General features: G+C 45.2%; 1 protein-coding gene across 2 annotated transcripts in view; it reads right to left on the minus strand.

Annotated features, from left to right (window-relative positions):
• SPECC1 (sperm antigen with calponin homology and coiled-coil domains 1) overlaps nucleotides 1–25,058 on the minus strand; it is a 1,474,528-nt gene that overhangs the window by 733,629 nt on the left and 715,841 nt on the right. The gene's annotated exons all lie outside the window — the stretch shown is intronic.

A 25,058-nucleotide genomic window follows, 5' to 3' on the forward strand; every position in this document is an offset into this window, starting at 1 on the left:
GGCCAGTAGAAGGCAGCCGCTACCCGATCCTAACACTGGGGGTGGTGTTAGCCAGGTGGATCCCCTGGGCACAGAAGGGCCCCAAAGGAATCAAATGACTTTTAGGAGAGACGTGGTAGTCACCCTCAGAGAGAGGTTTCCCCAATTCCAGAATATCAGATGGTCTCTTGTCATAGTAAGGCATCCCTTCCCAAAATTGCTCAAGTCATCACTCCCAAAAACCCCTATAGTAAATATAGAAATCAGAGAACCAATATTACCACTTATGATAGTTCCAATTGCACCTTAGGTTTGAAGAAGAAAATCAAAAATCACCCGTTAATTTCTTTAAAACCTTCTCATGTAGATACATTTTGTGAATCATTGAGTCACAGGTCATAAATAATGTAAAATGGAAGAACAACATTAGGAACCATAATATGCTAGGTACTGGGACGATGAAGAGGGGCTCAGAGGCACAGAACTATGGTGTGTAGTCTAGTTGTTCTAATGATCCACACCTGAGCGGGACTTTTGAATATTTAAAGCCCCCTCAGGTGCAGGCCATTAGAAGATAGCCATGGAGAAAGCAGTTGACAAAACAGCTGAGGCAGGTGGAACGAGACGGAGCTACCGCTAGATTGGAAGTGGGTTGCTGTCTCATGATGCTAGTAGAAGTTGGAGGTCCTGTGGGATGCAGAGTACGCACAGCAGGAAGCGGTGTAAAGGCTGGCTGTCCCGAGGGAGAGAGGAGCTCTCCTGGTACTGCGGTGTGCGACTCTGGTGTGTGGCGTTCACCGGAGCGCAGTAGGAGCGGAGAAGGCTCCCGCTACAGAAGGCGCAAGCGAGGGAAATACGACCAGAATTGTCAGTCCCCTGTACAAGTCAGACAAAGGGAGAAGAAGCAGCAGGTCGTTTGGAGGAACGTGAGAAGGCCAGTGAGTTTGCCTTTGCCTGGAAATAGACTGCTCACTCCCACTACGAATTTTGAATACCAAACTATTGAATGGAAACCAATTAAGCATGATTCTTATGTTCAAAGAGACTGAGCTGAAGAACATTTTATCCACTATTGTCAAAGTGGGCGCCACTCTTATATGAAGAGACGAACAAGTGAACAAGTGGAGGAACATTGAAACCACCATTGTCTAAGCCAAAAGGTGTTACTATTTAACTCAGCTGGAAAAGAATATTGTAACCAAGAGAAGACTGAGATCCTTCTCATTGGAAGAGGGATCCCAGAACCTTGCTTCCCTTCTCCCTCAAGCTACCCTCCTTGCGTCCCCTCCCCTCACTGTCTAGTGAGGCAAAAAACCTTGGTGTCATCCTTCTCCCCTCACATCACGGACCTTGCTAAGAAGGCCCACTTTCAGCTTCACCTCCTCAAATGCAGTCTCCCCTTCCTTACCTTCCCCCAGAAAATCAATGTCTCTAGAGCTCTGGTTCTCTCTAGGCTATACTACTCCAATAGCCTCTTCCTCAATCTACCTCTTTCCACTCTTTGTACCCTCCAACTAATCCAGAATAGGACTGCAAGACCGATCCTTGGCCTCAAGCCCAGGGACCTCATCTCTCCAGTCCTTAAATCTCTCCAATGGCTCCCGGTGGCTGCAAGGATCACATTCAAGACCCTCAGCATCATCCGCAAGGCCTTCTGGGGCATGGGACACCTCTACATCCAACTCTGCCTCCCTTCTCCCTTAATACCTCCCAGATAGAGCCCTTCAATCCTCTAGCTCCAACTCTCTGCAGGTTAAATGTTTTTTCCAAGCAGAGAGTGGGGGGGGGGTAGATCTCTCTCCTCAGCAGGTGCCTCCCTCTGGAATAGCCTCCCAGCCCCTTTCAGACTTGAGAAAGATCTCCTTAAGTTTTGGATGCTTCTCAAGACTCTTCTGTACCTCCTCCCTCTCCATCTCCCTCTCCCTCTCCTCCTTTCCCTACCCCTCACCTCCAGCGGCTGAGACTGGTGGCCTGGTTCACCTATGAATCACACAGAGGACCAGGCCCTCCCTACCGGTCATCACCAGCACCTCCCTACCCACACTGCCCTCCTGGGCCTCCTCCCTGACCAGCCTGGTGGGATGGTGTGATGCTGGAAATGCATTGGAGGGAGGGGGCCCCCATGCCCTTGTCCTGTACTCCCTTATGTGCATTCTGTGATTTTTTTTTTCTGCACAGGAGTCCAGTTGCGACTCCTGGCAGTGCAGCTCTTCACCTTTTTGGTTGTGGTGAAGAGAGAGCTTTGGGATACCCTTATGGCACCCATGGGTGGGGATACAACCCTGTACCGTAAGTGTATATGTTTGGGCACCTGTGTGTGGCCCACAGAGCAAGGTATGGGCTAGTGGAAGCTCCATGCTGAATTTGCCAGGGTCACCGAGGAACCTCCATTTTGGGGTACCCAGGCCCTGCCATAGGAATCAGTGGATTCCTGATAGGAGACTAGATGGGCACTGGGACTTCTTGCTTTCTATTGTCTCCTACCTTGTTTTCTCAAAGTGCTGGGAAGCCATGACACTGTCCCTTCCCCTGACACTGTCCCTTCCCCCGACACTGTCCCTTCCCCTGACTGGCTGTTGGGTGGGAGAGCCATATATGGTATTGTGGGGAAGTCCAGGCCATACTGGCTGGAGCCTTCCCATTAACTGTATGTTGTGGGTACACCCTTGGGGGCGGGCCTGTGTGAATAGAGATTGTGATCAATATGCATTCTATGTTATGGGTGTCCGATTTCTGTGTGTGAGACACAAAAAATGAGATAGCCTTGCCTGAAACTGACATGAATGCAGTGTGGTGTGTTGAAAGGCTGGGTGCTTGTCCCAATCCACATTCCTTGTTATGGGTCTCTGGGTGGAAGTGAATAGCCTGAATGCCTGTGAGCCCGATTGGCTGCCTGCTTGCATGAATGCCCTTCTGTGTGATTGGCTCACTGAGCTTGGCTCAGCAGAGTAAATGAGGAACAGATGTGTATATATGGGGACCTATCACTTCCCAATTTGTTTCGAAGCTGAAGTTGAAACTTGTAGCTGCTTATGCTTGAAGCCCAGCTGGAAGAAGAATTGCTGCTGCTTTCCTTCAATGAAATCTAAAAGCTGTTGAGTCTGTCGAGGACTGATCCGAGAGAGGACCTGGCTAGGAGACCTCTCCCTGAGCCACGAGGGAGCATCATGCAAAAGCCAATTATTGAGGTTCCCTGGAAGCCAGTATCGAAAGGCTGTCGACTGGAGAAGGGATCCACCGAGAATCTTGAAGTAAAGCACCAGGACATCGAAGTCCATTCCCGTCGACCGGGGATAGGAGGTTTCCATAACCACTGGAAGCCAGTCGAGTCATGTTGCCCAGAAGCGGGGACAGCTTGATGCTGTGCTGCTTGACGACCGGAGACGCACCGCGCCACTTTTGCCTAAGAACACTGAACAAAGTGCTCCCTTGCCATCACCTTCGACCGCTTTGTCCCACCGGAGAAATCCAAGGCCGTCGACGAAGTCCGCCGGTGGGTTTCCCACCAGCCGAAGTCCACAAAGATGCTAACAAGTGAAGATCCAAAATCAAGCCTGTGGCTGAATCCCGATTGCCAAAGCAATCCCGACACCCACTGCTGGGCCTACGTTGCACCAAAGGTGGACCGCACACCTCATCTTCACAGGACTTCGAAGATCAATCATTGAAGAGCACCGTGAAGGTCAAAGCTGCAGTCTCAATGCAAGTGTTCACTTGTCTTCGAGGAATCTCGATGCCCTGTGGCTCCTGCTTTAAAGGGAGTCCATTCTCGAGGGATCCATCGACGAACCATTGAAGAAACTCATCTATCGCAGGTACATTGGCGTGGTTGACTATTTTAACCAGGAAACAAGACTATTTAAACATTAATGACTGGGCTTGTTAATACTCTTTATTACAGTTTGTCCCGAATTGTGTCTTAGTAGCTAAAGAAAGCATTCTGCCATTGGTTTACCTAACTTGTTTTTCTTCCTATGATCTATGCTGTTACACCTTGCGGCATGATTAATATGCCATCATAACTGTCAGCAACTGATGCACTCATTTTAAAGGAATCAATAGATGAGTGTGGTACCACATAGACATTGTATATATTTGCCATATTATAATTACCAGAGTACAAAGTGTGTTATTAATTGATGCATATGTCTTGAACCTTATTTTTTATATAAAGGACTGTGTTAACCCATAACAGTGTGTGGACATTCATTTGTGGGGGTGTGGGGACTACACTGTACTTCAGAACCATCCTGCATCACCTCCCGAGAGCTTAAGCCTCGGTTGCTCAACCATATGCTACGATATAGAGAACCTTGGCCGGGGTGCTCTGTGCCTCTACTCTGTCATATAGAGGGCAGAAGTAATACCCCACTCCAGTCTTTACAGATGGCAACCCCCACATCCCCGAGCCTGGGCCAGCCCTGCCTTGCACAGAGACGGTGGTCCTCCCCTGTCATTCCCTGGCATATGGCCCTACCCGGGCACCTGCTTGAGCACTGCCTCCTGCTTGGTACGCCCCTACCTGCCACAAGCACTTGCCTGGACCATGGCCCCTCTGCATCCCCCTGCATCCTATGCCATTGCATTATCCCTCCACCACTTCTCTAGCCCCCTGCACTTCTTCTGCACTTGCATGATCCAAAAGTGACAAGCCCTAGTAGGACATTACTGTTGTATTATTTCCTCTGCCCCTTATTATTTCCTCTGCCCCGCTCACCCCCTCCCCCCCCCGTTTGACTTTTTGATGTACTTTGCGCTTTATAAATGCACAATAAAACAAAATCAAATTTTTTTAAGACGAAATGTGGAATTGTGTTTTGCAAGTTAGAGAAATTGTATTGAAAACTAACTGGAAGTGCAAAGACAAAGGGTCTCATCACGAGTTGGGCGGAGCAGTAAAATGCAGTGGCAACACTTACCACCGGATTTACTGCTCCGCCCAATCACTAGTTTTTCCCTGACATGGCACATTCACCTCCAACTCTGAGCTAGAGGTGAATGCGCCAGTGGTAAGCCATTTTCAGCATTATTACTGCCGGCGCCATCACAGCTGGCGGTAATAGCGCCTAAAAGCCCCATACAGTTCTATGGACTGCAAAAAATGGGGACTAACAGTGTCACCACAACTCATGATCCGGCGCCAACTGAGCCGAACTGAGTTTCGGTAAGGCTATTAGTATTGGGCGGTAATCCCGACATTATTATTGCTGGGATACCGCCCCAACTCGTGATGAGGCCCAAACACTTATTCGTTTATCAAGCAAGAACTGTGGCATCTTGGCAAACCTTTTGAAGAGTGATATTTGTTGAACAATAAAACGGGTAAAGTGACAGACTTGTGGAGAAACAAACTTTATATTATAATTGGAACAGAATTCGACTATTGAAAAGAACTTTTTTGATGTGAACTTTGGGTTTGGAAAATCCTGGATTAATTCTGGGGAAGGGTACCCGACCCTGGTTACAAGGATACATGTTTACAGAATGTATGTTTGAATGTTATTGTTGTATTATTCAGTTTACACAGACACCTGTTTGATTGGTTGTATTGTACGTGTGAGGGACAGATAGCTTTTTAGAGTGTTTTCCTTTAGTCTTAGTTGGATAGACAGGGAAATCCCTGTTAGGTTAGGGAAAGTGAGACGTTTACCCGACCTTTAGGATTTAAAAAAAAAAAAAAACGGCTACTTGTGGAAAAACTATCTGCTTGCCCACCTCACCTTTCTGACCCCTCACAATTACATCCAATTCATGGTCATGTAAAAAGCTTTCCAGCTCGTACAATGTATAACTAAAATGCTTTCATTATAAAGACAATTTAGCATTTTTGATACTTTATATAAAACCACATTTAATTTACCAATCTTTTATTAATTTCCTTTACTCACTATCAAATATCTTTTTTTACTTCATCATAACTCCAAAACATATAATGCTGTTTCCAACATGAGCCAATAGCCTCGTAGACCTTGGAAAGAGTTAATATCGCTTGGGATAGATAATGACCTCCCAAACTTGTGGCTGAGGTCACTTGGGCCACAGGCCATTATCCTACAATAATGATCCCATGTTCTTGGCCTAAGCTCTTGTGTTGCTGAAAGAGCCAGCCGGCACGCTTTATATCGAGATAATGGATAATGAATGCCCATATATTGAATCTTTGATCCTGAAAACCTTTCCAGTGAATGCATTTTATTTGTTGAGTGGGGCCCCCATCCAAACCCCCGTTTCCCACTCCTAAAAACCCATCCAGACCGTTTCCCCCAAAAATGTAACCCATTCCAAATACATTCACTACAAAGGTTTTCAAGATAAGATTCGATATATGGGGATTCAATATACAGGATTCAATATCAACACTGTAGACCTTTAAACCGTAGTGATGCTTAATGTGCATCCTGATAACAATGCTCAGCCACCTAGGCTGTTTAGAACGCAAGGCATTATTCCCCGATACGTCATGTTCGGAGCAGCTAAAGAGCTGCACGCCCGCTCAACGGGCAACTCGTACCCCCACTTCTCCACTGGACACCTACCACTGTGGTAATAACCAACGCAATGGTCAGATCTGGGTATTAATCATTTTCCACAAAATGCTAATACCAAAGTTACCTGTGGTCTAATTTGATTCCCTGTTGCCCAGTCCTTCTGCTCCTCATCCACTTTCAGCTTTGCAAGGAACACTGAAAATGCCCTTTTGCATCCAGATGTGCAAATTGTACACCCGTGGGAGCCTCAAGCGAGTGATGTTTCCCTAAACTGCATTAGCATGTACCTTTTACACTCTTGGTCCCAGTCCGATGCTGGAGAAGCTAATTGGGTACATACTGGTTTTAGGGGAGGTCAAATGCTGGGACTGGAGACTGTGTACATTAAGAGCTTTCCCCAAGGTTAGGTGGCAGCCATTAAGGGCTTCTGGTGGTGCATTGGTGTTCCAGCCTCATTGTGCACCCACACAGCTGTGGCTGCCCCAAGCACCTTTTAATCTCTAGTTCCACGTATGAAATGGGGGATGCAATTGGAGGTGGTGGGGGCCAGATGACTGGCAGCTTTCAAAGTACATTTAATTTGGGGGTCGTCACCCACCATCTCGGTTCCTTTGTGAAAGTTCTCCTTGGGTCAGTGCTCCAGGACACTTGTTAAAGAATCCCTTCATTGCCACCATTTATTGGCTCAAGGGTATATCTTCTGAGACCACTGATTGGTCAGGGTATCATTACCGAGGCATCCCTCTTCCTCCTGGTCAGGTTATCACAGATCACTGCTCACAGTTCAAAGATTACTCGCATGCAACGATTGATTGGTCAAATTGCTGGGGTTGAAATATTCTGATACAACCATTTATTGGTGAAAGTGTTCTAATTCAAGAATATAAATCCAAGCACTAGGTACCCCTCTTAATTCTTACCCAAACGTTCCAGACATGGCACGCGTAGGGAGACCAGGAAAATGTATACCGCAAATATATGAAAGTAATGATATGGACCAAGCCTTGAATCTAACTGTAATCATAGATGACAATGCATCTGAATAAGAATGCCTCAACACTATACTTGTAATCTGCAATGTAACTGCATTACCAAATGTACAATGTAACCATATTCGTAAACTCAAGCGCCCAGATGCCTAAGGTTTAGGCGCGCTATATAAATGTAATAAATATAGAACATCAGGTTTTTTTATTTAGCAATTCATCCTGGATTCCTCCCTGCTTCCATGTTCTGCGAGAGTACTTGATTGATATTATTCCCTAGTTTAAATGTTTTTAAATGCATCTATCCCAGCAGGATGAAGGGTTGAGGTGGCCAAGCTGTAAATCAAATTTGCGAAGCGCATGCTGCCCCTGTGTCAGAGGATAGAGATTAACCTGTGAGCCATCTGCCCATCATGGTCATCATAGAGGAGTTAAATGGCGCTAGCTCATGTTTCACTGGGTGGTCGGGGTACAGCTTGGGCATGCCTCTGCAGATGCTTGTGGCTCACAGGGTGTGCATTGGTGGACCTGCTGGTCCGGGTGTTCAAGGATCCCTTTGTGGCCAATGACTGCTCAGGGTTCTCCAAGTCACCGCACAATGCCATTTCACTGGGAGAAGCTCAATGGCGCCCCCTTTGCTACCAATGGCCAGGGGTTCAATATCATAAATTGGAGCAGTAGAGAAAACACCTCCGGCAGATGTATATTGGAGGTCGAAAATACACAGCTGCTGTGTCCCCCTGAGATGGCAACTCTGCTTCAGCAAAGCTGATCATTGGGTACTAAATGTCTAAGCATTGGTAGCCAACAGTGGAAGAGTGGGGCTTTGTTTCTTCCTCAAACTCGCCAAGAAATGCGCCGATATTCCTGGTTTATATATCACTCGCTGCTCCTTACGGACGGTCTTCACTGGTCATTGGAGATGAAGCCATTCCATGCAGGGGCATGATGGCGGTGCTGTGGCTTCACAGGGCATGTCAGGAACCAGGAAGCTCTCTCTGCCTTCTCGTTCCTGTCTGCATTGAGTGCAGGAGCCAAAGCCCTGGGGAGCAGCATCACGTCTGGGTTAGGAAATGGGTACGAAAAAAAAAGTGTACGTGCGAGAATGTTGGATGTGTATGTATGTCTGTATGCGAGGGGATGTGTGCATATGAATGATGTGTGTGGGTGCCCTGATGTAATAGAATGTAGTGTGAGGGATTACGCGAGAAGCTGCATTGGTGAGTGACTGGTGGGTGAATGAGTGTGAATGTGGGTTCTATGTGATCTGCTGGAAAACACTTTCACTGGTAGAACCCCTGCACACCCCTTTAACTCCCCTACATTAGATATTAGCCTAACCCCATCCCCCCACATATTTGGGGCAAAATCTGTATTAAAAAAAAACTTCAATTAATTCTACTTCGATTAAATCTCCTGCAGCAAAAACACATGCATGTGTCTGCTTGCGAGGGTGGTGCCAAGGGGCCATTGGAGCATGAACCTTTTCGTAAAGTAGCATGGCATTTTTTACTGGCATTTCTGGGCAAAGCCAACTTGAGTTTTATTACATGGAGAAGGGTTTGGGATGGGAAGTTTTATACTACAATGGGACACATGGCCAGGACGTTTTGTTACACTGCCATGACATTTTATACTACTGTTAAGGTTAAGAGCAACACAAGTGTTTTTATATGGGGGGCTTTTGTGAGGCAGCAAGGACATGTTTTCTTACTGTGGCATGCCTTGTTACTAGCAAAGGGGGGCAAAGCCAACAGGATGAATGGTCAGACTTCAACTGGGGTTGAGGGGACGTTTGTGGAGCCAGCAAGGATTTGTTTTTACTGTGGTATGGCAGTTTTACCAGCATTAAAGGTAACGCCAAAAAGAGTATGTCCTTACATGGGATACTGTCATATATTGGCAGAGCCAGCACAAACTTATTTTCTTATAGTAGCATTACTGGCATTCTGGGCAAAGTAAACATCAGTGCAGTCTTACGTGGGAATACTGGCATATGTTGGTGCCGCCAGCAAGGACATGTATACGACAGTCAGCATGAACATGTGTTTTTATTCTGGCATATTTTGGGCAGAGCCATAACAAAAATGCTCCTGTGTAGTTGCATTGATTTGGCTTTTTTTCATGTCTTACTCTAGAATACGGATTGTAAACTGGGTGGCTTTTCACAGGAAGTATGTTCTAAAATGCATTATTTTAAACCATTATTTAATGAGAACCCTACTGACCCTCCCTTGGTTGGTTTGGGCTCCCTCGCTATGCCCAGTCAATCTCACATATTCGGCATATTGAGAACAAACCTCCTTCCCTCTGCGGGGCTCCCGTTTGGTGGGCCCACCTACATTATCTCCAGGCTTCACTTGTTAAACACTCCTGGCTACTGTAGTAGGTCAGAAGAAGAAGTGGGACACACAGAGGACATTTTAGATCATCTTTAATCCAATTTAAAGAATAAGGCCTATCTTTCCCTATTGCTAGAGGGCTTGTCAGGAAGTCCAAAGTAAAAATGTCCTCTATCCAAGCCAACTACCGGACACTACCACTATATATAACCAAATTAAATAGGCCATGAGAATGTCTTTCTTTCCCCTAGTCATCTATTCTCTTCGGATAGTCTCTTTATATACAGGTTTCACCTTGGTACAGATATTTCTTAACCTATTCTCCTTTGATAGTCTCCGTTATCAACTCTTGTAGTTCTTCAAAAATACTTGCAGGTTTCTTACTTTCTGTGGTCCTATACTAAGAATATTTCTTTCTTTCAAATAGTTCCTCACAATCTTGTCATCACTTAGACTCTTCAAAGTCTGTCAATTCATGCTTTCTTAAGTTGGCTTTCTCTTTATCCCTTTTTAGGCATTCCTCATCTAGGATTCTCTCCCTTAAGTCTTCTCCTCTTTTATCGTGTTCACTTACCCGTTTTATTTCCTCTCTCTCCTTATGTGTTCCTAGGCTGGAATTTCTCGAATCCTCAAATCTGAAGCCATATGGTATTTCCACTTCCTCCCAGGTTTATTGTTTTCAGTGTCTGCTGGCTCCCCACCTCGGTTGGTTAGAGCTCTCTTTTATATGTTTTACACATTTCTTTACAACCAGATTCTTCAATGTTATATCTCCTCCTAAGCACTGGGAAAAGTTTCTCTCTACATATGATACCCATCTTTCCAAACAGGGTTATTTGCTTTCTCAGATTTTTACAGTTCCAATTATAGTCTTATATTTACTCTCTCATGCTTAGAACTGGGTTGAGTTTTGTCCCACAGATAATGGTTCCCCATCGGCCTCCTGCTTTTTCCTGTTCGCCCGGTACCTCTTGCTATTCAGGATAAGGTTGCAAGGCTCAGCCCTTGCTCTGGTAAGATTTCGCTCTCTTCTCACTTGTCGGTTTCCCGTTCTCAGTTCCTCGTCAGGTTTGTGCCATAGACATGCACTAGTGATCGGATGCTATTCACGTTTCTTGCCACGGTAGTCTAAGCATTGCTGTTTGGGCATTCTGACCACCACCCCGCAAGCAAGGTCACGCCACGACCAGGTACATCATTCCTTTCTTCCTTCTCTTAACGCTTTCCTTGCGGCTCTAAACACGAGCCCGCCGGCGTCTCACATTGGCCTTCTGCATCTTGTTCAAAGACGCAGACTCTACGACCTGCCTTGGATCGATCTTCACAAGGCGTGATGTGGTTAGGGGGCTTTCCCTGCACATAGCATTCTCTTCCTCTCTGCTCTGACACATCCCAGTTAAATATGCATCTTTCCTTAAAGAGACATCTTCCTTTCTTTTCCCATGTGGGATTCTATTTACATTGCCTTCAGCCAAACGTAAAGATGCCACACTACTTTTTATAGCCGACAGTCCCATATTTGTGGCTATGGCAGGTGGTTTAGGGAATTCCTAAAAAGGAACGGCAGTCCTTGTCCCCAAAGGAGAAGTCTCTCCCGGTGAGATCCACATACCTCGACCTCCAGGGAGGGTCTTGAGGAGTGGCTTGACCTCCCTACCATGAGTGATGCAGAATATGGAAGGAGAGGGGAAGGGATATAGTAAGAGGAAGACCTAGAGTACAGCCCTTCTATGTCACAAACTGAGATGCATCTGGTATGTGCGTGGCACACGTGCAGGCGTTCTGCAGGGCAGATGCTGATGGAAAGGCTTTCTGTGGCACAAACACAAACTGATGGGCATCCTCTCTGGGCACAACAGCTGAGATTGGCAGGTTTATGAATGTGGTGTGCGCCTATTAAAGATTCTTATGCGAACTAATGGCAGCAAGTGGAGAATCTGACGCCACAGTCCAACAACAGTGGTGTGAACAGCAGTAGCAGAGCAATACTGACATTTTCATGGCACATTATGTAAGCCTTTGTGGGTAGCGCATGCAAAAGTTTCTTGGTGGCATTGGCCACAAAAGCATCCTGCGCCCAAAGTGCCACATAGAAATGTTTTAGTCAACGTACAACTCACCACATGCACAATTTGGCAAACATGGGCCGTGCACAGTCGTGTGCTGAATCAAAACACACAAAATGAGTGCGCTAATGGTGGCGTAATTAGGGGACACTTTTCTTTGTGCGCTTGTGATCTCAGTGCTGCAAGAAAACGTTGTGCCGTAACCGCTGCAAAGGCTTCCAAAATGGCACCCGATATAGAAGCATACTTATTCAGGAAAATGTTTAAGGCCACTATAGTCGCGTCACAGAATAGCTGTTTAGTTCCCCAGAGACACAAGATTTAATTAGCAACATTTGTATGGTGACTTTTTTCCGGAAGGGGATGGATTCCCCGGCTCCACAATTTTTTTCTGATGTACAGGATAGTAACGATTGAGGGGGCGTTTATTGTCGATGTTTTTTTTAAATTAACTTTTAGCTTTTTAATTTTCACAGATTTTCAATTCAGTGCTGCAGCAAAACTCAGGGCAAACCCCTATAGCCCACCAATCAGGCCGGCCTAGATTCTGGGTTTAGCCCCGAGACTCTGGGTGTTTACGCTCTTTTCGTGGTGTCTGGGAAAGAGCCTGGAGTCTCCAGGATTTCCATCAGTCCCAGCAACTCCTCCCATGCCGCCATGTGATTGGCTACAAAATGACCATTAGTGGCCAATCAATGGACACAGTATAGTGGCCTTTTATCGCCCCTATCTGGCGTCCATGCCACCACACAACAGTGTAGTGTTTCACCTTTTTTTGTTAACCCATATGGTCATGGTTTTGTGAAGATATGGGTGTGGGATCAGATTACCTAAATCTCAGGGGTTTTGTTTTTCAAATGTAGGCAGGTCTGCCACCCATGTATCTCCAACCCCCTCACCATCGAAAAACATTATCCCCTTTCCAAAACTATCTGTGCATTTTCTTCATTTATAGATTGTCGGTAAAATGTATTGCAATGAATATTCTGCACTGAAAAATGTGTGTGGCTAATATCCTGCAATGAAATCACAGAGTGCGGAAAAAAAACCAGTATATGGTTGGCATGGGTCTATAGACGTTCTATCTGCTGCAGGGCATTAATGCATCTGGGCATTGCGGTCTTATACCAGTTCAGAGTTCTCCGTCTTTACGGTGTCTAATACGTATAGTATTTTAGCAATTATACCTAAAGCCTGTCCACTGGAGATAAAAACATGCTTCCATGAGCATCATTCGCGCAATTTCCTCTGAGCAGAATCCCCACAGGTCCTTTTAGAAGTCATAGCTCATACTCAATGAACTGGCAGTGTGGCGCATCCTCGACCGCAGTGTGTAGATAGGGTTGGGGGCGGGGGGTCAGGGGGGGGCAATGCATGCATTTGTTTAATTGCTGCATAAAGGGGAAAGGAGTCAGAGCACCCACTGAACATAGAGCTGGGGAATCTCTTCTCATCGCAGACATTCCCTCGCTATCACTTTGCTCATTGCCCGTCGCTTTCTTTCCCATTGCAGACCATTCCCCTCGCCCCAGCAGCATGCGCTGCCATCAGGCCACCCTGCCGCTGAAGTCCCACATCCTTATTTCAATGCATTTCAACTTCACTATTCTATGTATGGTGATTTCTATAGCACCCATCTTCCTTGGAAAGTGACTCAGGGGGCTGCGGGGCCTGTACAGGAGAGCATTACTGCACGGCTCTGGGTTATGGAAAATTTGGTGTGTTCTTACTGGAGTTGCGCGATAGTGTTCTTTATACTGCGGCTTAGAATACAATGAAACAAATAAGAGAATGGACTTTTGGCGTTTAAGGAAGGCCCTCCACCTGTAACCCTCTGGGGTTATCCCCACTGTGCAGCGCTCTGTTGCTTTCCAGCTGCTTAGCTAGGTTTGCGCATTCTAAATCCTATACATACACACACTGCTCCAAATAAGATTTTGAAGTGGGAGTATTTTACTCCCTACTTTTGAAAGTTGAGAGTAAAATGATTTATTAGAGAGTAAAAACATGAGTCCTGCTCCCAATGGGAGTATTTTATAAAAGGAGTAAAAATATGTTCAAGATAAAACAGAAAAATGTTTTAGTGAGAACTAGTTCTTTGCACCAAGTTATTCATGCACATTAAAAGATCCATTTGACCTCTTCTATAATTATAGTTATTTCTTCCTGTGGGACTACATGAACTACTGGTCCAAACACATCCATGGATCTGTTTGGGTGACAGCAGGGGCAAAAGTTCCTATGTGTCCATTCCCCATTTTGTTTTTTTATTGGGTGTATTTTCACTCCCTATTTTTTTTGGGGGGGAGCATTTGCCTATTTTTAGGGAGTAAAAGTGGCCGATGCATCCCTTATCTGTAGGGCTGCATACACATGTACAAGGAAAGCCGGCCCCATCTTTTGAGCTGCGCAGGTATGAATGCTTGCATCGCAGAAGGCACCTTTGCCTTGGTGAAAGGTAATGTAATGCACTACAGTATGTCATCGTTAAACCAGTGATGTGATTGCACCAAAATGCCTGGGATAGTGAAAGTGAGATCACATACCTTATGACCTCACAAGAAGTGGAGTCATGTGAGCATTGATCCCAATTACCTTTGTCCCTGATGACATCACAGAAAGTGATGTAAGAAAATCTTAAATATGCTTATGATTGATAAAATAGCAAATGGTTACTAAAGCAGACAAAAGACTATTTTGGTTACCAACCATATTTCAAATAGGGTGTTGCCTTGATATGCCATGGATGTATTTATATGTTATGCCGGGGTACACCCAGAGACAAGGGATGCCAGGGCGCTGCCTCCATATGTCAGTGTGGCGGAATGTGTCAATTACTGCAATTTTATGGGATTAAGAGTCACACGACAGGTAGATTTGCGAGGCATAAACTAGTTTTCAAAAATGTATTAGCACAGTTTGTCAATTCAAATTTTCTTTATTTAGCAAACAAACCGATTTGATTAGCAATGTTGTCAAATCAATGTCTAATGTCATCAGGAGTCATTTGTACCCAAGACATAAAATGAGCAACAATACAGCATTTTTGTGTGCCGCTGAAGTAAGACATTAGTGAGGAGAGTTTCTGTAAACTGTAAAGGTTAGTTGCGTGAATGCACACAATTAGATATGTTAAAAGGATCCGAAAACAGTTGTCACTGCAAGGCTCTGTTTAGCTGGGTGCAGTGGGTGTTGCACAGGGCATTGCTTCATATATACCGTATTCTTGCCCCATCATTTGCTGTGTAAGGAGAAGTTCACAACTTTAATAAATCTAAGTTCACAATGTATAAGGAAAGTCATTGTTGGAGAACTAAGTACATAGTATAGTGTTGCAGTAGGCAGTGTAATTGGCAACTTCATGTGGAAAAGATGGTCCTTGCCTGTCATTGATATCAACTGTTTTTAATATAGTGTTAAATACCACTTTCGGGGCGGGGCTGGTCACTGCCCACAAGCCCGAGCCATGCAGGCCCAAGGAAAGCATTAAAGTCCTGCGCACCCACCATAGCAATATTTTTCCCTATTAGCACTCAGACGCCATCTGATACTTTTTTGTTGGTTTCTACGGGAACCAGACTTTGTGCAATTCATGCTTCCCTTAAAAAGAAATTTCAAATGTCAACGACTGGAAAAAACTATTTCTAGGACACTGGTATGGGCAGGCAGGTGCACAGCTGATTGGGCATGGGGGCTGGCTGGGGGATCTGGTGGGGCAAGGAGATCGAGGTGAGGCACTACAGTTGAGACTTAGCCTGCAAGGACAAGATGAAGGCTGGGCAGAGGTGCAGCAGGCCAGCATGAATTGTGAGTAGTTCATTGCAGATTCTGCTTGCGTTCACAGCCTCCCGATTGGCCAGCTCTCTCCCCCAGGTGCTAATATATCATGCAATCATCGTAGAGCAAAGTGAGCTCTAGAGACTAACTACAGTGTATGGTATTGCACTAGGTCTACAGATGTACAGACTGGATGGAACAATTGATTGGTACTTTGCATAAACATCTAGGTAGCTTTGTTTATTCATTGAGTAAGTGGAAAAAAGTCAGACTGAGCAGAGTGGATGGTGTAGCAGGCAGAGAACTGTGTAAACTCGGTGGAATATTGTAGTTAGCAGACAAATCAGTTTTAGGGTAGTTGGTATAAAGCAACAGGGTGATAAAATAGGATATCAAGGAGTTTAGGATCAGCTCATGGGTTGATCACCAGTGGCACAAATGCATGCAACTTGCAGGTAAAAGAACTAGGTTTTCCATCAAATGCATTTAGCCGTGTGCTCATGTACATTTTGAAATGTTTTCACTAGTCAATATGTTACCCCTTCCCATACAAAATTAAATCTAGTTGACACTGAGATTCAGATACACTAACAATACTATGGTTTTACCGTAGAAATACTGTAATTATGTAACAACTTAAATGGGATTGCAGGACTGTCTAAAAAAATTCAGTTAACACAATGGTCTTTGTCAAACAGAATATAGTTTTAATAAAACTATCATCCTGATTACTTCTGGTTTTTAATTAGTTGAACACAATAACTTTTCTTGGCGAGCACTCTCACATAGGTCATTGGCCCTATTAAGAGCAGAGGAGATAATTACTGTTGCACTCTCTCTCCATTAGTCCCTTTGAACTTGCACTGAACAGTGAAAAGTGTGTGGAGAGAGGCCCGAGGGCAGGGGAGGCTGCATGGTGAGCTGTGTTTCCATTGAACAGGGTAATTTAAATCCCCAGCTGTGCTACAAAAGTGTCAATTTAATTAGCAAACCTACAGAGTTTACTTAGCAAATTGCTATGCAACACTGCTTATTCTATGCCTTGATTTTTAATATGCTAAAGACAACCCGACGCTGCCAGGTGTTGCTATGGTTGCACCATCATAAACCAAACGCACCCTCAAATGCTTCAGTAATGCCACACAGTGACAGTTAATGCATCACATGTCCGATGCCTGCCATCAAATGCCAAGCACAACTTCAAACACCACAGTAATGCCATCTAGATTCAGTTAGTGCCTCATGTCTGTTTTCTTCCATTACACACTATGCTGAGCCTCAAACATCCCAGTAAATATCTTTCATGCATGTGTGTCCCTTACATGCTCTGTTGCTGTCATTTGCCAATCCCACATGCTCAAGCCCCACTGCCACACAGCAGCTTATTTGCTATACACCCCCCCCCCTCGTCACCCACCTGCCTGTTGCCGAATGTACAGCATACTCCTGAGTAGATGCTGTCCTCTGAAAACCCTCAGATTCCCTCCTGCCTATAGGTCTATCCCTTCCACTGCCTACACTGATGCACTGACGCCATCACTGTGGGGTTCCTCACAAGCAGCACCACCCAACCTACCTGTATTGCTTATTCCCCGATTTACCTCTTTCTGCTGTGATTGGGCAATCCGCCACAAATAACAGTCCAAGTGTGTTTATTGGGACTTTACAAATAGCTTGGGCCAAGAGTTCTCGGGTAGTCCTCAGGGCTGAGTGAGTTCTTGGGGAATATGTGCTAGGGCCGTCCCTCTCTCCCTCACCCACCCTGGCCTTTACCCTCCTCCCTAACCCAGGCACCCTTAACAGATGTTAGTCCTATCGATCAGGGACACCTGTTGTCTTCGATCTTTCTGGGGCCAAGTATGAATTCCCTAAGACGTGGGCAAACTATGCCTTATTTCAATATCGAACCCACTGGTCGAAGTGGGCGGGAGCGGCTGGGAGTGGTGCTGCTCTACTTTTTTTAAAATCACGTTTCACTGTTCCTATACTTTTATATTTTAAAAAGAAAGTGTTCCGGAATGTTTTCATTTTAAAATAAAAGTGTACGAAGAAGTTGAAACTTGTACTGCACTTAATGTTCCCTTAAAAAGCAGGAGCATTTGTTTATGGGTTTGTATTGCACTTGGCAGGGGGTTTGATGATGGGGTTTGCGGGGAGCAGGGACAGGCAGCAGGGAACATACTTCGACCATTGACCAGACCCTTCACTTATATTCATCTCTACAGATGTTCTCGTCCCACCATACTCCTGTCCCTCTGATCTCTCACTCCGCTTTTCTACCTCCACCCTTTGATCGGACTTCCCAACTCCATAATTTCTTACTGACACTACCCCCTTCTACCTCCATTGTTCCTTTCCTCCCACTCTACTTCCCTTGCTTCTTTCAATTCTTCTGTTATTTTCTCTTTGCTCTTACCAATGGCTTTTCTTATTCTCCCTCTCCCTGTCATGCTTACTACTCTTTCTCTACTACTGTTCTTACACCATTATTAACACTATCCCTTTACTTTCTTTACCTCCTACTAGTGTCAGTCTATTTATCTTTCTACCCACTAGTGTGCACCATCGCCCTATGCTACCAACTACCACTCTAGTGCTTATTTCACTTACTACTCCCAATTACTACCACCACCTCTACTACCAATCTGCCTTTTCTACTCTACCTCTACTCCTCACACTATCCACTTCCACACATACAAAAACACTCTACAGACCCCCGTCCCTATAATAGCCTCTGCACTTCTTTCACTCTTGCCTCCTTAGTACCTCAGATATCCTCCATCACCTCCTATAGTCACCAAACTAACCCACAATTGCGCACACACACATCTCCTTACATACCGACCCCCACCCAGGATGGGATACTTAGCCTAGCCAACCACTTACCTGTCTTCAGGGTGTGTCAGGGGCAGGCTATGGGGAGGGCTCAAAAAGGGCTTGTAAGCCCCACCCCTTTTCCAATATGGATCATGTACTGGTCCCCAGGGAGGATTGCTCTTAAAGGCATTCCTGTGGGCCTTTTATACTAACAAAAACAATGAAATTCAATGGAAAAACATTGTTACAGGGACGTTATGGTTACAAGTAAAACCGAAACCCCCCAAAATTCATCAGTTATGGTAAGCTAAGCGACCATAACTCACGCCACCAGTGTGCACTGCAAGGACTTACGTCCATGACATCAAAGATGCCATCACAATTCGCATTGATATCACTGATGACATCACATGTGTGGCTGCCCCTTTTTTGTTCACTGACATAAGTAGGCCAGGTGCTTTTGTTGACTACCAGTCAGGAAGTAACAATTAAAAAGGTGCTATCGTTGTGTACGGCACCCTTCTCATATGTTCTTGCACTACTTTCCTCAGGGTTCACTCACAACATATGATACATATACATATAGGGGACGAAGAAAGCGTAAAACACAGCAATCATTTCTGTGCATGAAGGTAATCAGTTCTGTTATGAACACTTTCTGGTAATACTGCTCCATGTTCCCTGGTGTAATTTCCCTGTATATGCTCATATTTGTATGCATTGTGGTGTCTTTGTTTTCTGTGCAGTAGTGCAATTATATAGTTATTAAGGCAATGGTAGCTACCTCTTACATGTTTCACAGTGCATGACACTCTAAAACGAAAGCATTCATGATTTCATTATGTAACATGGGAAGATTTTGAAGATTACACTTCTATGGGGCATAGCTAAGTGTCCACATTAGTTGGTTCATGTACTGCAAGGAAGTATGTAAGACAATGTTGTGTATAGCTCATTGCTCAATGAACTACTTATTTTATGATAGTTCTTCCAATGATCTTTAATAGTTTTCTGCCTCCATTACAATGACAATCCCTTGTGAAGGCTTTCCATGAAAAGAGAATGCGCATGTAATGTCATCAGTGATGCCATCAATGCTATTTGTGATGGCATCTTTGATGTCATGGGTGTTAATCCTTGCATTGCACAGTGGTGGCGCGGGTTATGGTTGCTTATCTTACCATAACTGCCGAATTTCAGGGGTTTTCTGGTTTTATCTGCAACCAGAAACGTCCCTGTAACATTTTTCCATTGGATGTCATAGGTTTTTGCTAGTGCAACTTAACCATACCATCACTTTAACAGTGTTTTTGTTAGTGAATTTCATAGGTTTTTAGTAGGGCATTGTAATCAGAACGATGCTTTAGCATAGTGCTTTCCGTAAAGATGATAGCTGTTTTGAACAGCAACGGACCCGTAACATCCCGTTAACAACGGTTTGTTACCGATTGCTTGGCTGCCCTCATGATTATTGTGTGAAAAGGCCACATTTTCTGGTCTATCTATTCATTTGCGCTACCCCTTCCTTTTCTGAATAGTGTTGGTGTAGCTTAACAATTACAGATGTACATGGTAAATGTTGGTGAGTGATTTGAGTAGTTTCTCTTTTTGTGTTAACATTGCATGGTGAATCTGTGCCGCACAGTACTGGCCGAGATGAGTACAGATGAGCAATATGGACGTTACCTAGGGAGACTGCACCTGGTCGGCGTATGTGCCATCACAATGCAATTATCAGTAGGACTCCATTAGTGGCCGGATGTCTGCATCTTCAAATACACTTTTAAGTAGTTGTGGAAGCGCACGTGTATCTGTTCCACACCTATACCCATGCATAGGTCATGCACTGTGTGCTGGTAACACCGCCCCCATCGCCAGTCCTATGGATTCATTCAGTAGGCTACCGCATTTCAAGTACTCCTCCTGACTACGTGAGTGGCTCTGAAAACCAACCTATTCGTGGCTAAAGCACGCCTGACTGTATGACACCCACTGGTAAACAAGGAACAGCAACCTGCAGTGTAACATGGGCATGTTAAATGTCGCATTAATTTGATTGATGTGCTGCTTGCCTTTCCATGATCCGTGAAACAGACACATCGTGTCTGCACTGAGCAGTGTGACGGAAAGTGTCAAGAGGTCGCCTGCAGGTCGTACAGTTGAAGAAAACATGGAACTGCAAGTGGGACAGTTTGTAGTGAGTCTGCAAAATGACAAACCTGGTGCGACTTGGTCACGCACATACTAGTGCATGTAAAGGCGAGTAAGCAAACAATGCATTATGCAGAGCACAAACAATCCTAGTGGTGGTTACAAAAGTACTGTAGCTGCATGGGTCACAGAATAAATGCCTTCCTCCTCCACGTAATGAAGCTATGTTTCGCGTTGTTGTAAACATTTTTGTATTCCAGAATGTATGCTTTTCTGTGAATGCTACTCCTAAAACTAATGGCGTAGAATGAAGCGTTTGTATGGCATGTAACGACAAATGGAATGAAAGCACAAGGGACCAGTGGGCAGTCTACCGCCCTTTCAACAGTTGCGTAGGGTAATTTCATGTGCAGCATTCGCCACATCTGCTGTGGGCAACAGAAGGGGCACTCCTGCAGGGCAGCGGAGCTCCAAAACATCCTTGCAAACCATATGCAGCACTACAGACCCTTAAACGACAAAGGGCATTGTATTGTGCATGTACTGCAACGTGCTACTCTACAGAGGGAAGGTACTTGGAGGTGCGTGGGAAGGGTGCGGCCGGGAGCATAATGACTGGGGCCTATGTAGGCGAGCACCACCCAATAATTCCTTCTATCGGCACGTCCCCTATGGTATCCATGAAGGTGCTTCCCCTTCTGTATCGGGCCTTTCCTGCCGTTCCTACTGTTGCATGTGTCAGAAGACCATAATAAATGGAAATGAACTGGGAAAGGAAAAAAGGGAAATAAAAAAGCACCTTTCAGAGATGAACAATGAAATTGCCAATGAACGGATGCAGGGCGGGTGACGTGGCAATGTGCAAAAAACTGTAGTTCAATCGGTTGGAAAAGGAGTCCCTGTAGAAAGTGGTTTCTTTACGTGTTGCACAGCGTTTTTAAGAGTGTCCGTGTGCAACACGTACTACAAAAATGTTTCCACTACTTTTAAGAAGGGCACCAAGGCAATTTGGATGGGGTGTGCAGAAATTGGATGGCTGGCATAGTAAGATGAACGTTATAGCTGGGGAAAACTGTCAGTGCTGTGAAACGTCATTTTCCCATGTGGAAAGTACTCCATTGGCACATGTCGTACAAAGGCACAAATACACTTCTTCGCATTGTACCGGGCTTTCTTCATTTTCGTACAAAATAAAAAATGACGGTCATATCGGTGTTTGCATAATGCGATTGAAAGTTATGCAAAAGATCGAAAAAAAACGCATGACCTGGGCAAGTGCCACCTTCATCGCAAACAGCACTGAAAAGCATGTAACATGCTGTGCAATTTTCCCAACACAATAAACAACAATAATGTCGGCATGATTGCGTGCCACCAAGGTGTCACACAGACAAACCAAAATCAGTCCCTTCAGTGTAGGTACTCCATAGCACTACACATGATAGATTCTAAAAGAAGCAGCCAGTGCAGTGTTTTCCATTCACTTTCAATAAATGTATTTCGAACAAAGTCTGTGCGTACATACCACCCCCAGAAACCTTGTTGACCAATCCCGTAGCCTCTACAGGCCCATTTGTATGACCATCATCTGCAAAAGGGGTGTATCTAACACGTGCCACCATGCAACTATCGCGATATTCGCTGACTTTTCGTGCTGTTTGCGTGCAGGAGTGGGGGAATAACTTTTAACCAGGACGGAAGACGTTGTTAGTTGTGGCGGCTCTCAAAAGAACCTTTGTTTTTGTTTTGTTTTTTTTATTTTATAAAGGTGCTGCCATAGAAACACCTTTTGAAGCGTTTTTTATAAGTATTTCTGTGTTTTCTACATCTGCTCACATTCTTACAATAGGGTCTTCACTGCAGCCTGTAGATTGTGAAAGAAAATGTAATTGCCACTGGTCGACAAAGACATGCCAGTTCCTTTGAAAAGGTGTACATATCTAGAACAAATGTCATTCTCACAGCAGAACATCCCAGCAGCACTCAAGAAGTCACACATGCTTCTGTTAATGAGACCCCTTCCGACTTCTGGCTGGCAACATTGGAAAAGTTCCACACTATTTTCGGTTGTGTACAAGAGAAAAACACTGCTTTCATCATCTTCAGTTGACGGTACACACGGGAACAATGCATGGAACCCAAAAAGAAGGCTCCAAAGTGGACGACCACAAAATGTACAGGTCCGAAGTGGCAATGCGTTGAACTTCTACAAGCACTCTGCTGAAATAGCACGCTTCTACACTGCACCACAAAGCCTCCAGTACCGCCAAACCGAAATTACCAAAAATGTTTTCTTGGAGGGCATACACAACCAGATCTTCCACAAAGGCATCACCCACACGAAAACTGTGCCTCCTGCCATGTTTTCCAGCCGCACTACACAAAGTAATGGAAGAAATGATTGCTGCCCTTTCCTGTGACATACACCCTGACCACCTGATTTGCCAAAGGCCATATTCCCCATTTCCTTTGGCCACCATGGTGAGAAGCGCAAAATGTGGCACATGCCTTTCCCCAATTATCACGAGGGCCGCAGCCCAGTGAAGCAGGAGGATTCCTTCTCCCTATTAGTGCTCTTTCCTGTGATGTATACCCTGAGCACCTGATCGGCCAAAGGCCATAGTCTGATTTCCATTGGCCAGCATGGTGAGAAGCGCAGAATGTGGCAAGTGCCTTTCCCCAAGTACTGCAAGTGCCGCACCCCAGTAAAACAGGAGGAGTCCTTCTTCCTATTGGCGCTCTTTACTGCGACGCACACCCCGAGTACCTGATAGGACAATCCTTACAGTCCCATTTCCATAGGCCAGCATGGTGAGAAGCGCCGAATGTGCCATGTGCAGTTCCCCGAATACGGCGAGGGCTGGGCCAGAGTGAAGCAGGAGTCCTTCCTATTGCCACACACCCTAAGAACCTGATTGGACAATCCCCCACAGTCTCATTTGCGTGACCGCCACCCGCAAAATCCCTGGATGTGGCTTTTGTGCTGCGTGCGGGAATAACTTGCAACCAGGGTAGGGGGAGTTGGTGGTAAGGGGCGGCACGTAAAAGCCTTTTTTTTGTAGATGCTTCTACAGAAACACTTTTTTGGTAGGTTTTTATTTGCTTTTGTGTTTTCTTGTACTCATATTAGTACAGTAAACTTTTCACCGCATCCTGTAGATGGTCAAATAAAACTGCATTGCCAATGGGTGACAACAAAATGCGATTCTCTTGGAAGAACTCCGCATTTCCACAACTAATGAGATCATTGTTGCAGAAGAACACTCCACGAGCGGACAAAAAAGTATACATGCTTCTGTTGATGAGACACCTTCCTGCGTCTGGCTCGGAACAACATCCATGACCAGTGGCCCATACTGTTTGTGGTATTATGGATGAGAAAAGCACCTTGGTGGTGGGAAAAAGCATCTACACGACATCCAGCAATCTCCTCAGTCTCCACACAAACCAAAGCAAGCCAGGTAACCCATATGCATGCCGCCATAGCGGATGACGAGAACATCTACTACTGCAAAAGTGGCTAGGTCTTCCCAAAGTGCATGCATATCACTGAAATTGCACTCATACAAAGTGTTCCACAATGCGGCCACTCATTCCAAACCAAAATTGCCTTCAAAGTGTCTTTGCAGGGCATAGTTGTGCAGATCTATGAAAAAGATCACCTACAGTCAACACAATGTGTTTTGCCATGTTAGCCACCCTCAGTACGCAGAGTATAATGTACAATAGTTTCCCCGCCCCTTCCTCTTAACCACACCCACAGTACCTGATTGGCTAATTCCCACAGTGCCATGTCAATTGGGCAACATTGTGCGAAGGGCAGATTCTGATACGTGCGTCTCCCAAAGTACCGTGAGGGCCGCACCCCTGTAAAGTTGGAGCAGTCCTTCTGCCCTTTGCACTATCTTGTCTGCACCACTAACTCATTGTGTTACGCGTCAATAGGCACAGACGCATCCACCAATCGCATCAAAGCCGCCATCATCCAACACTGTCACTCCTGTACAACACTTCAAATGTACCATTACACATTTACTGTACAAGTGTTGTGCCATTCCAAAGCATGTCCGCTACAAAGTTTAATTAAAAGGTATGCACGAATTCTCCATCTATCCACATGGCCATCCAGGATGTGGCACGTGTAATCCTGAAAGTACAGCGGAATCCGCTACCTTTTCATGTGCAACTCATTCTTTTACATAAGACAGAGCACAGAGCGCACAACTGAAGGAAGATTAACCTTTATTATTGCTTATTCAACTTGACTGGTAATGTGTAACAGTCTTATCTCCCCCCTTAGTTGCCAACAGTGCCTTACACTCCGAGGCAGAATTAGACCGGTAGACACCACAGGGTCGGCGCAACCACACTTGGCAACACCGACTCATACAACCAGCATTCAAAACTGAGTTGCCTAATAAATGTATTGCTCCCAAGATCCTGTGTAAGAGT

The sequence above is a fragment of the Ambystoma mexicanum genome, chromosome 9 (assembly GCF_040938575.1).
Source record: "Ambystoma mexicanum isolate Mex_15411 chromosome 9, UKY_AmexF1_1, whole genome shotgun sequence".
NCBI classification, from domain to species: Eukaryota; Metazoa; Chordata; class Amphibia; order Caudata; family Ambystomatidae; genus Ambystoma; species Ambystoma mexicanum.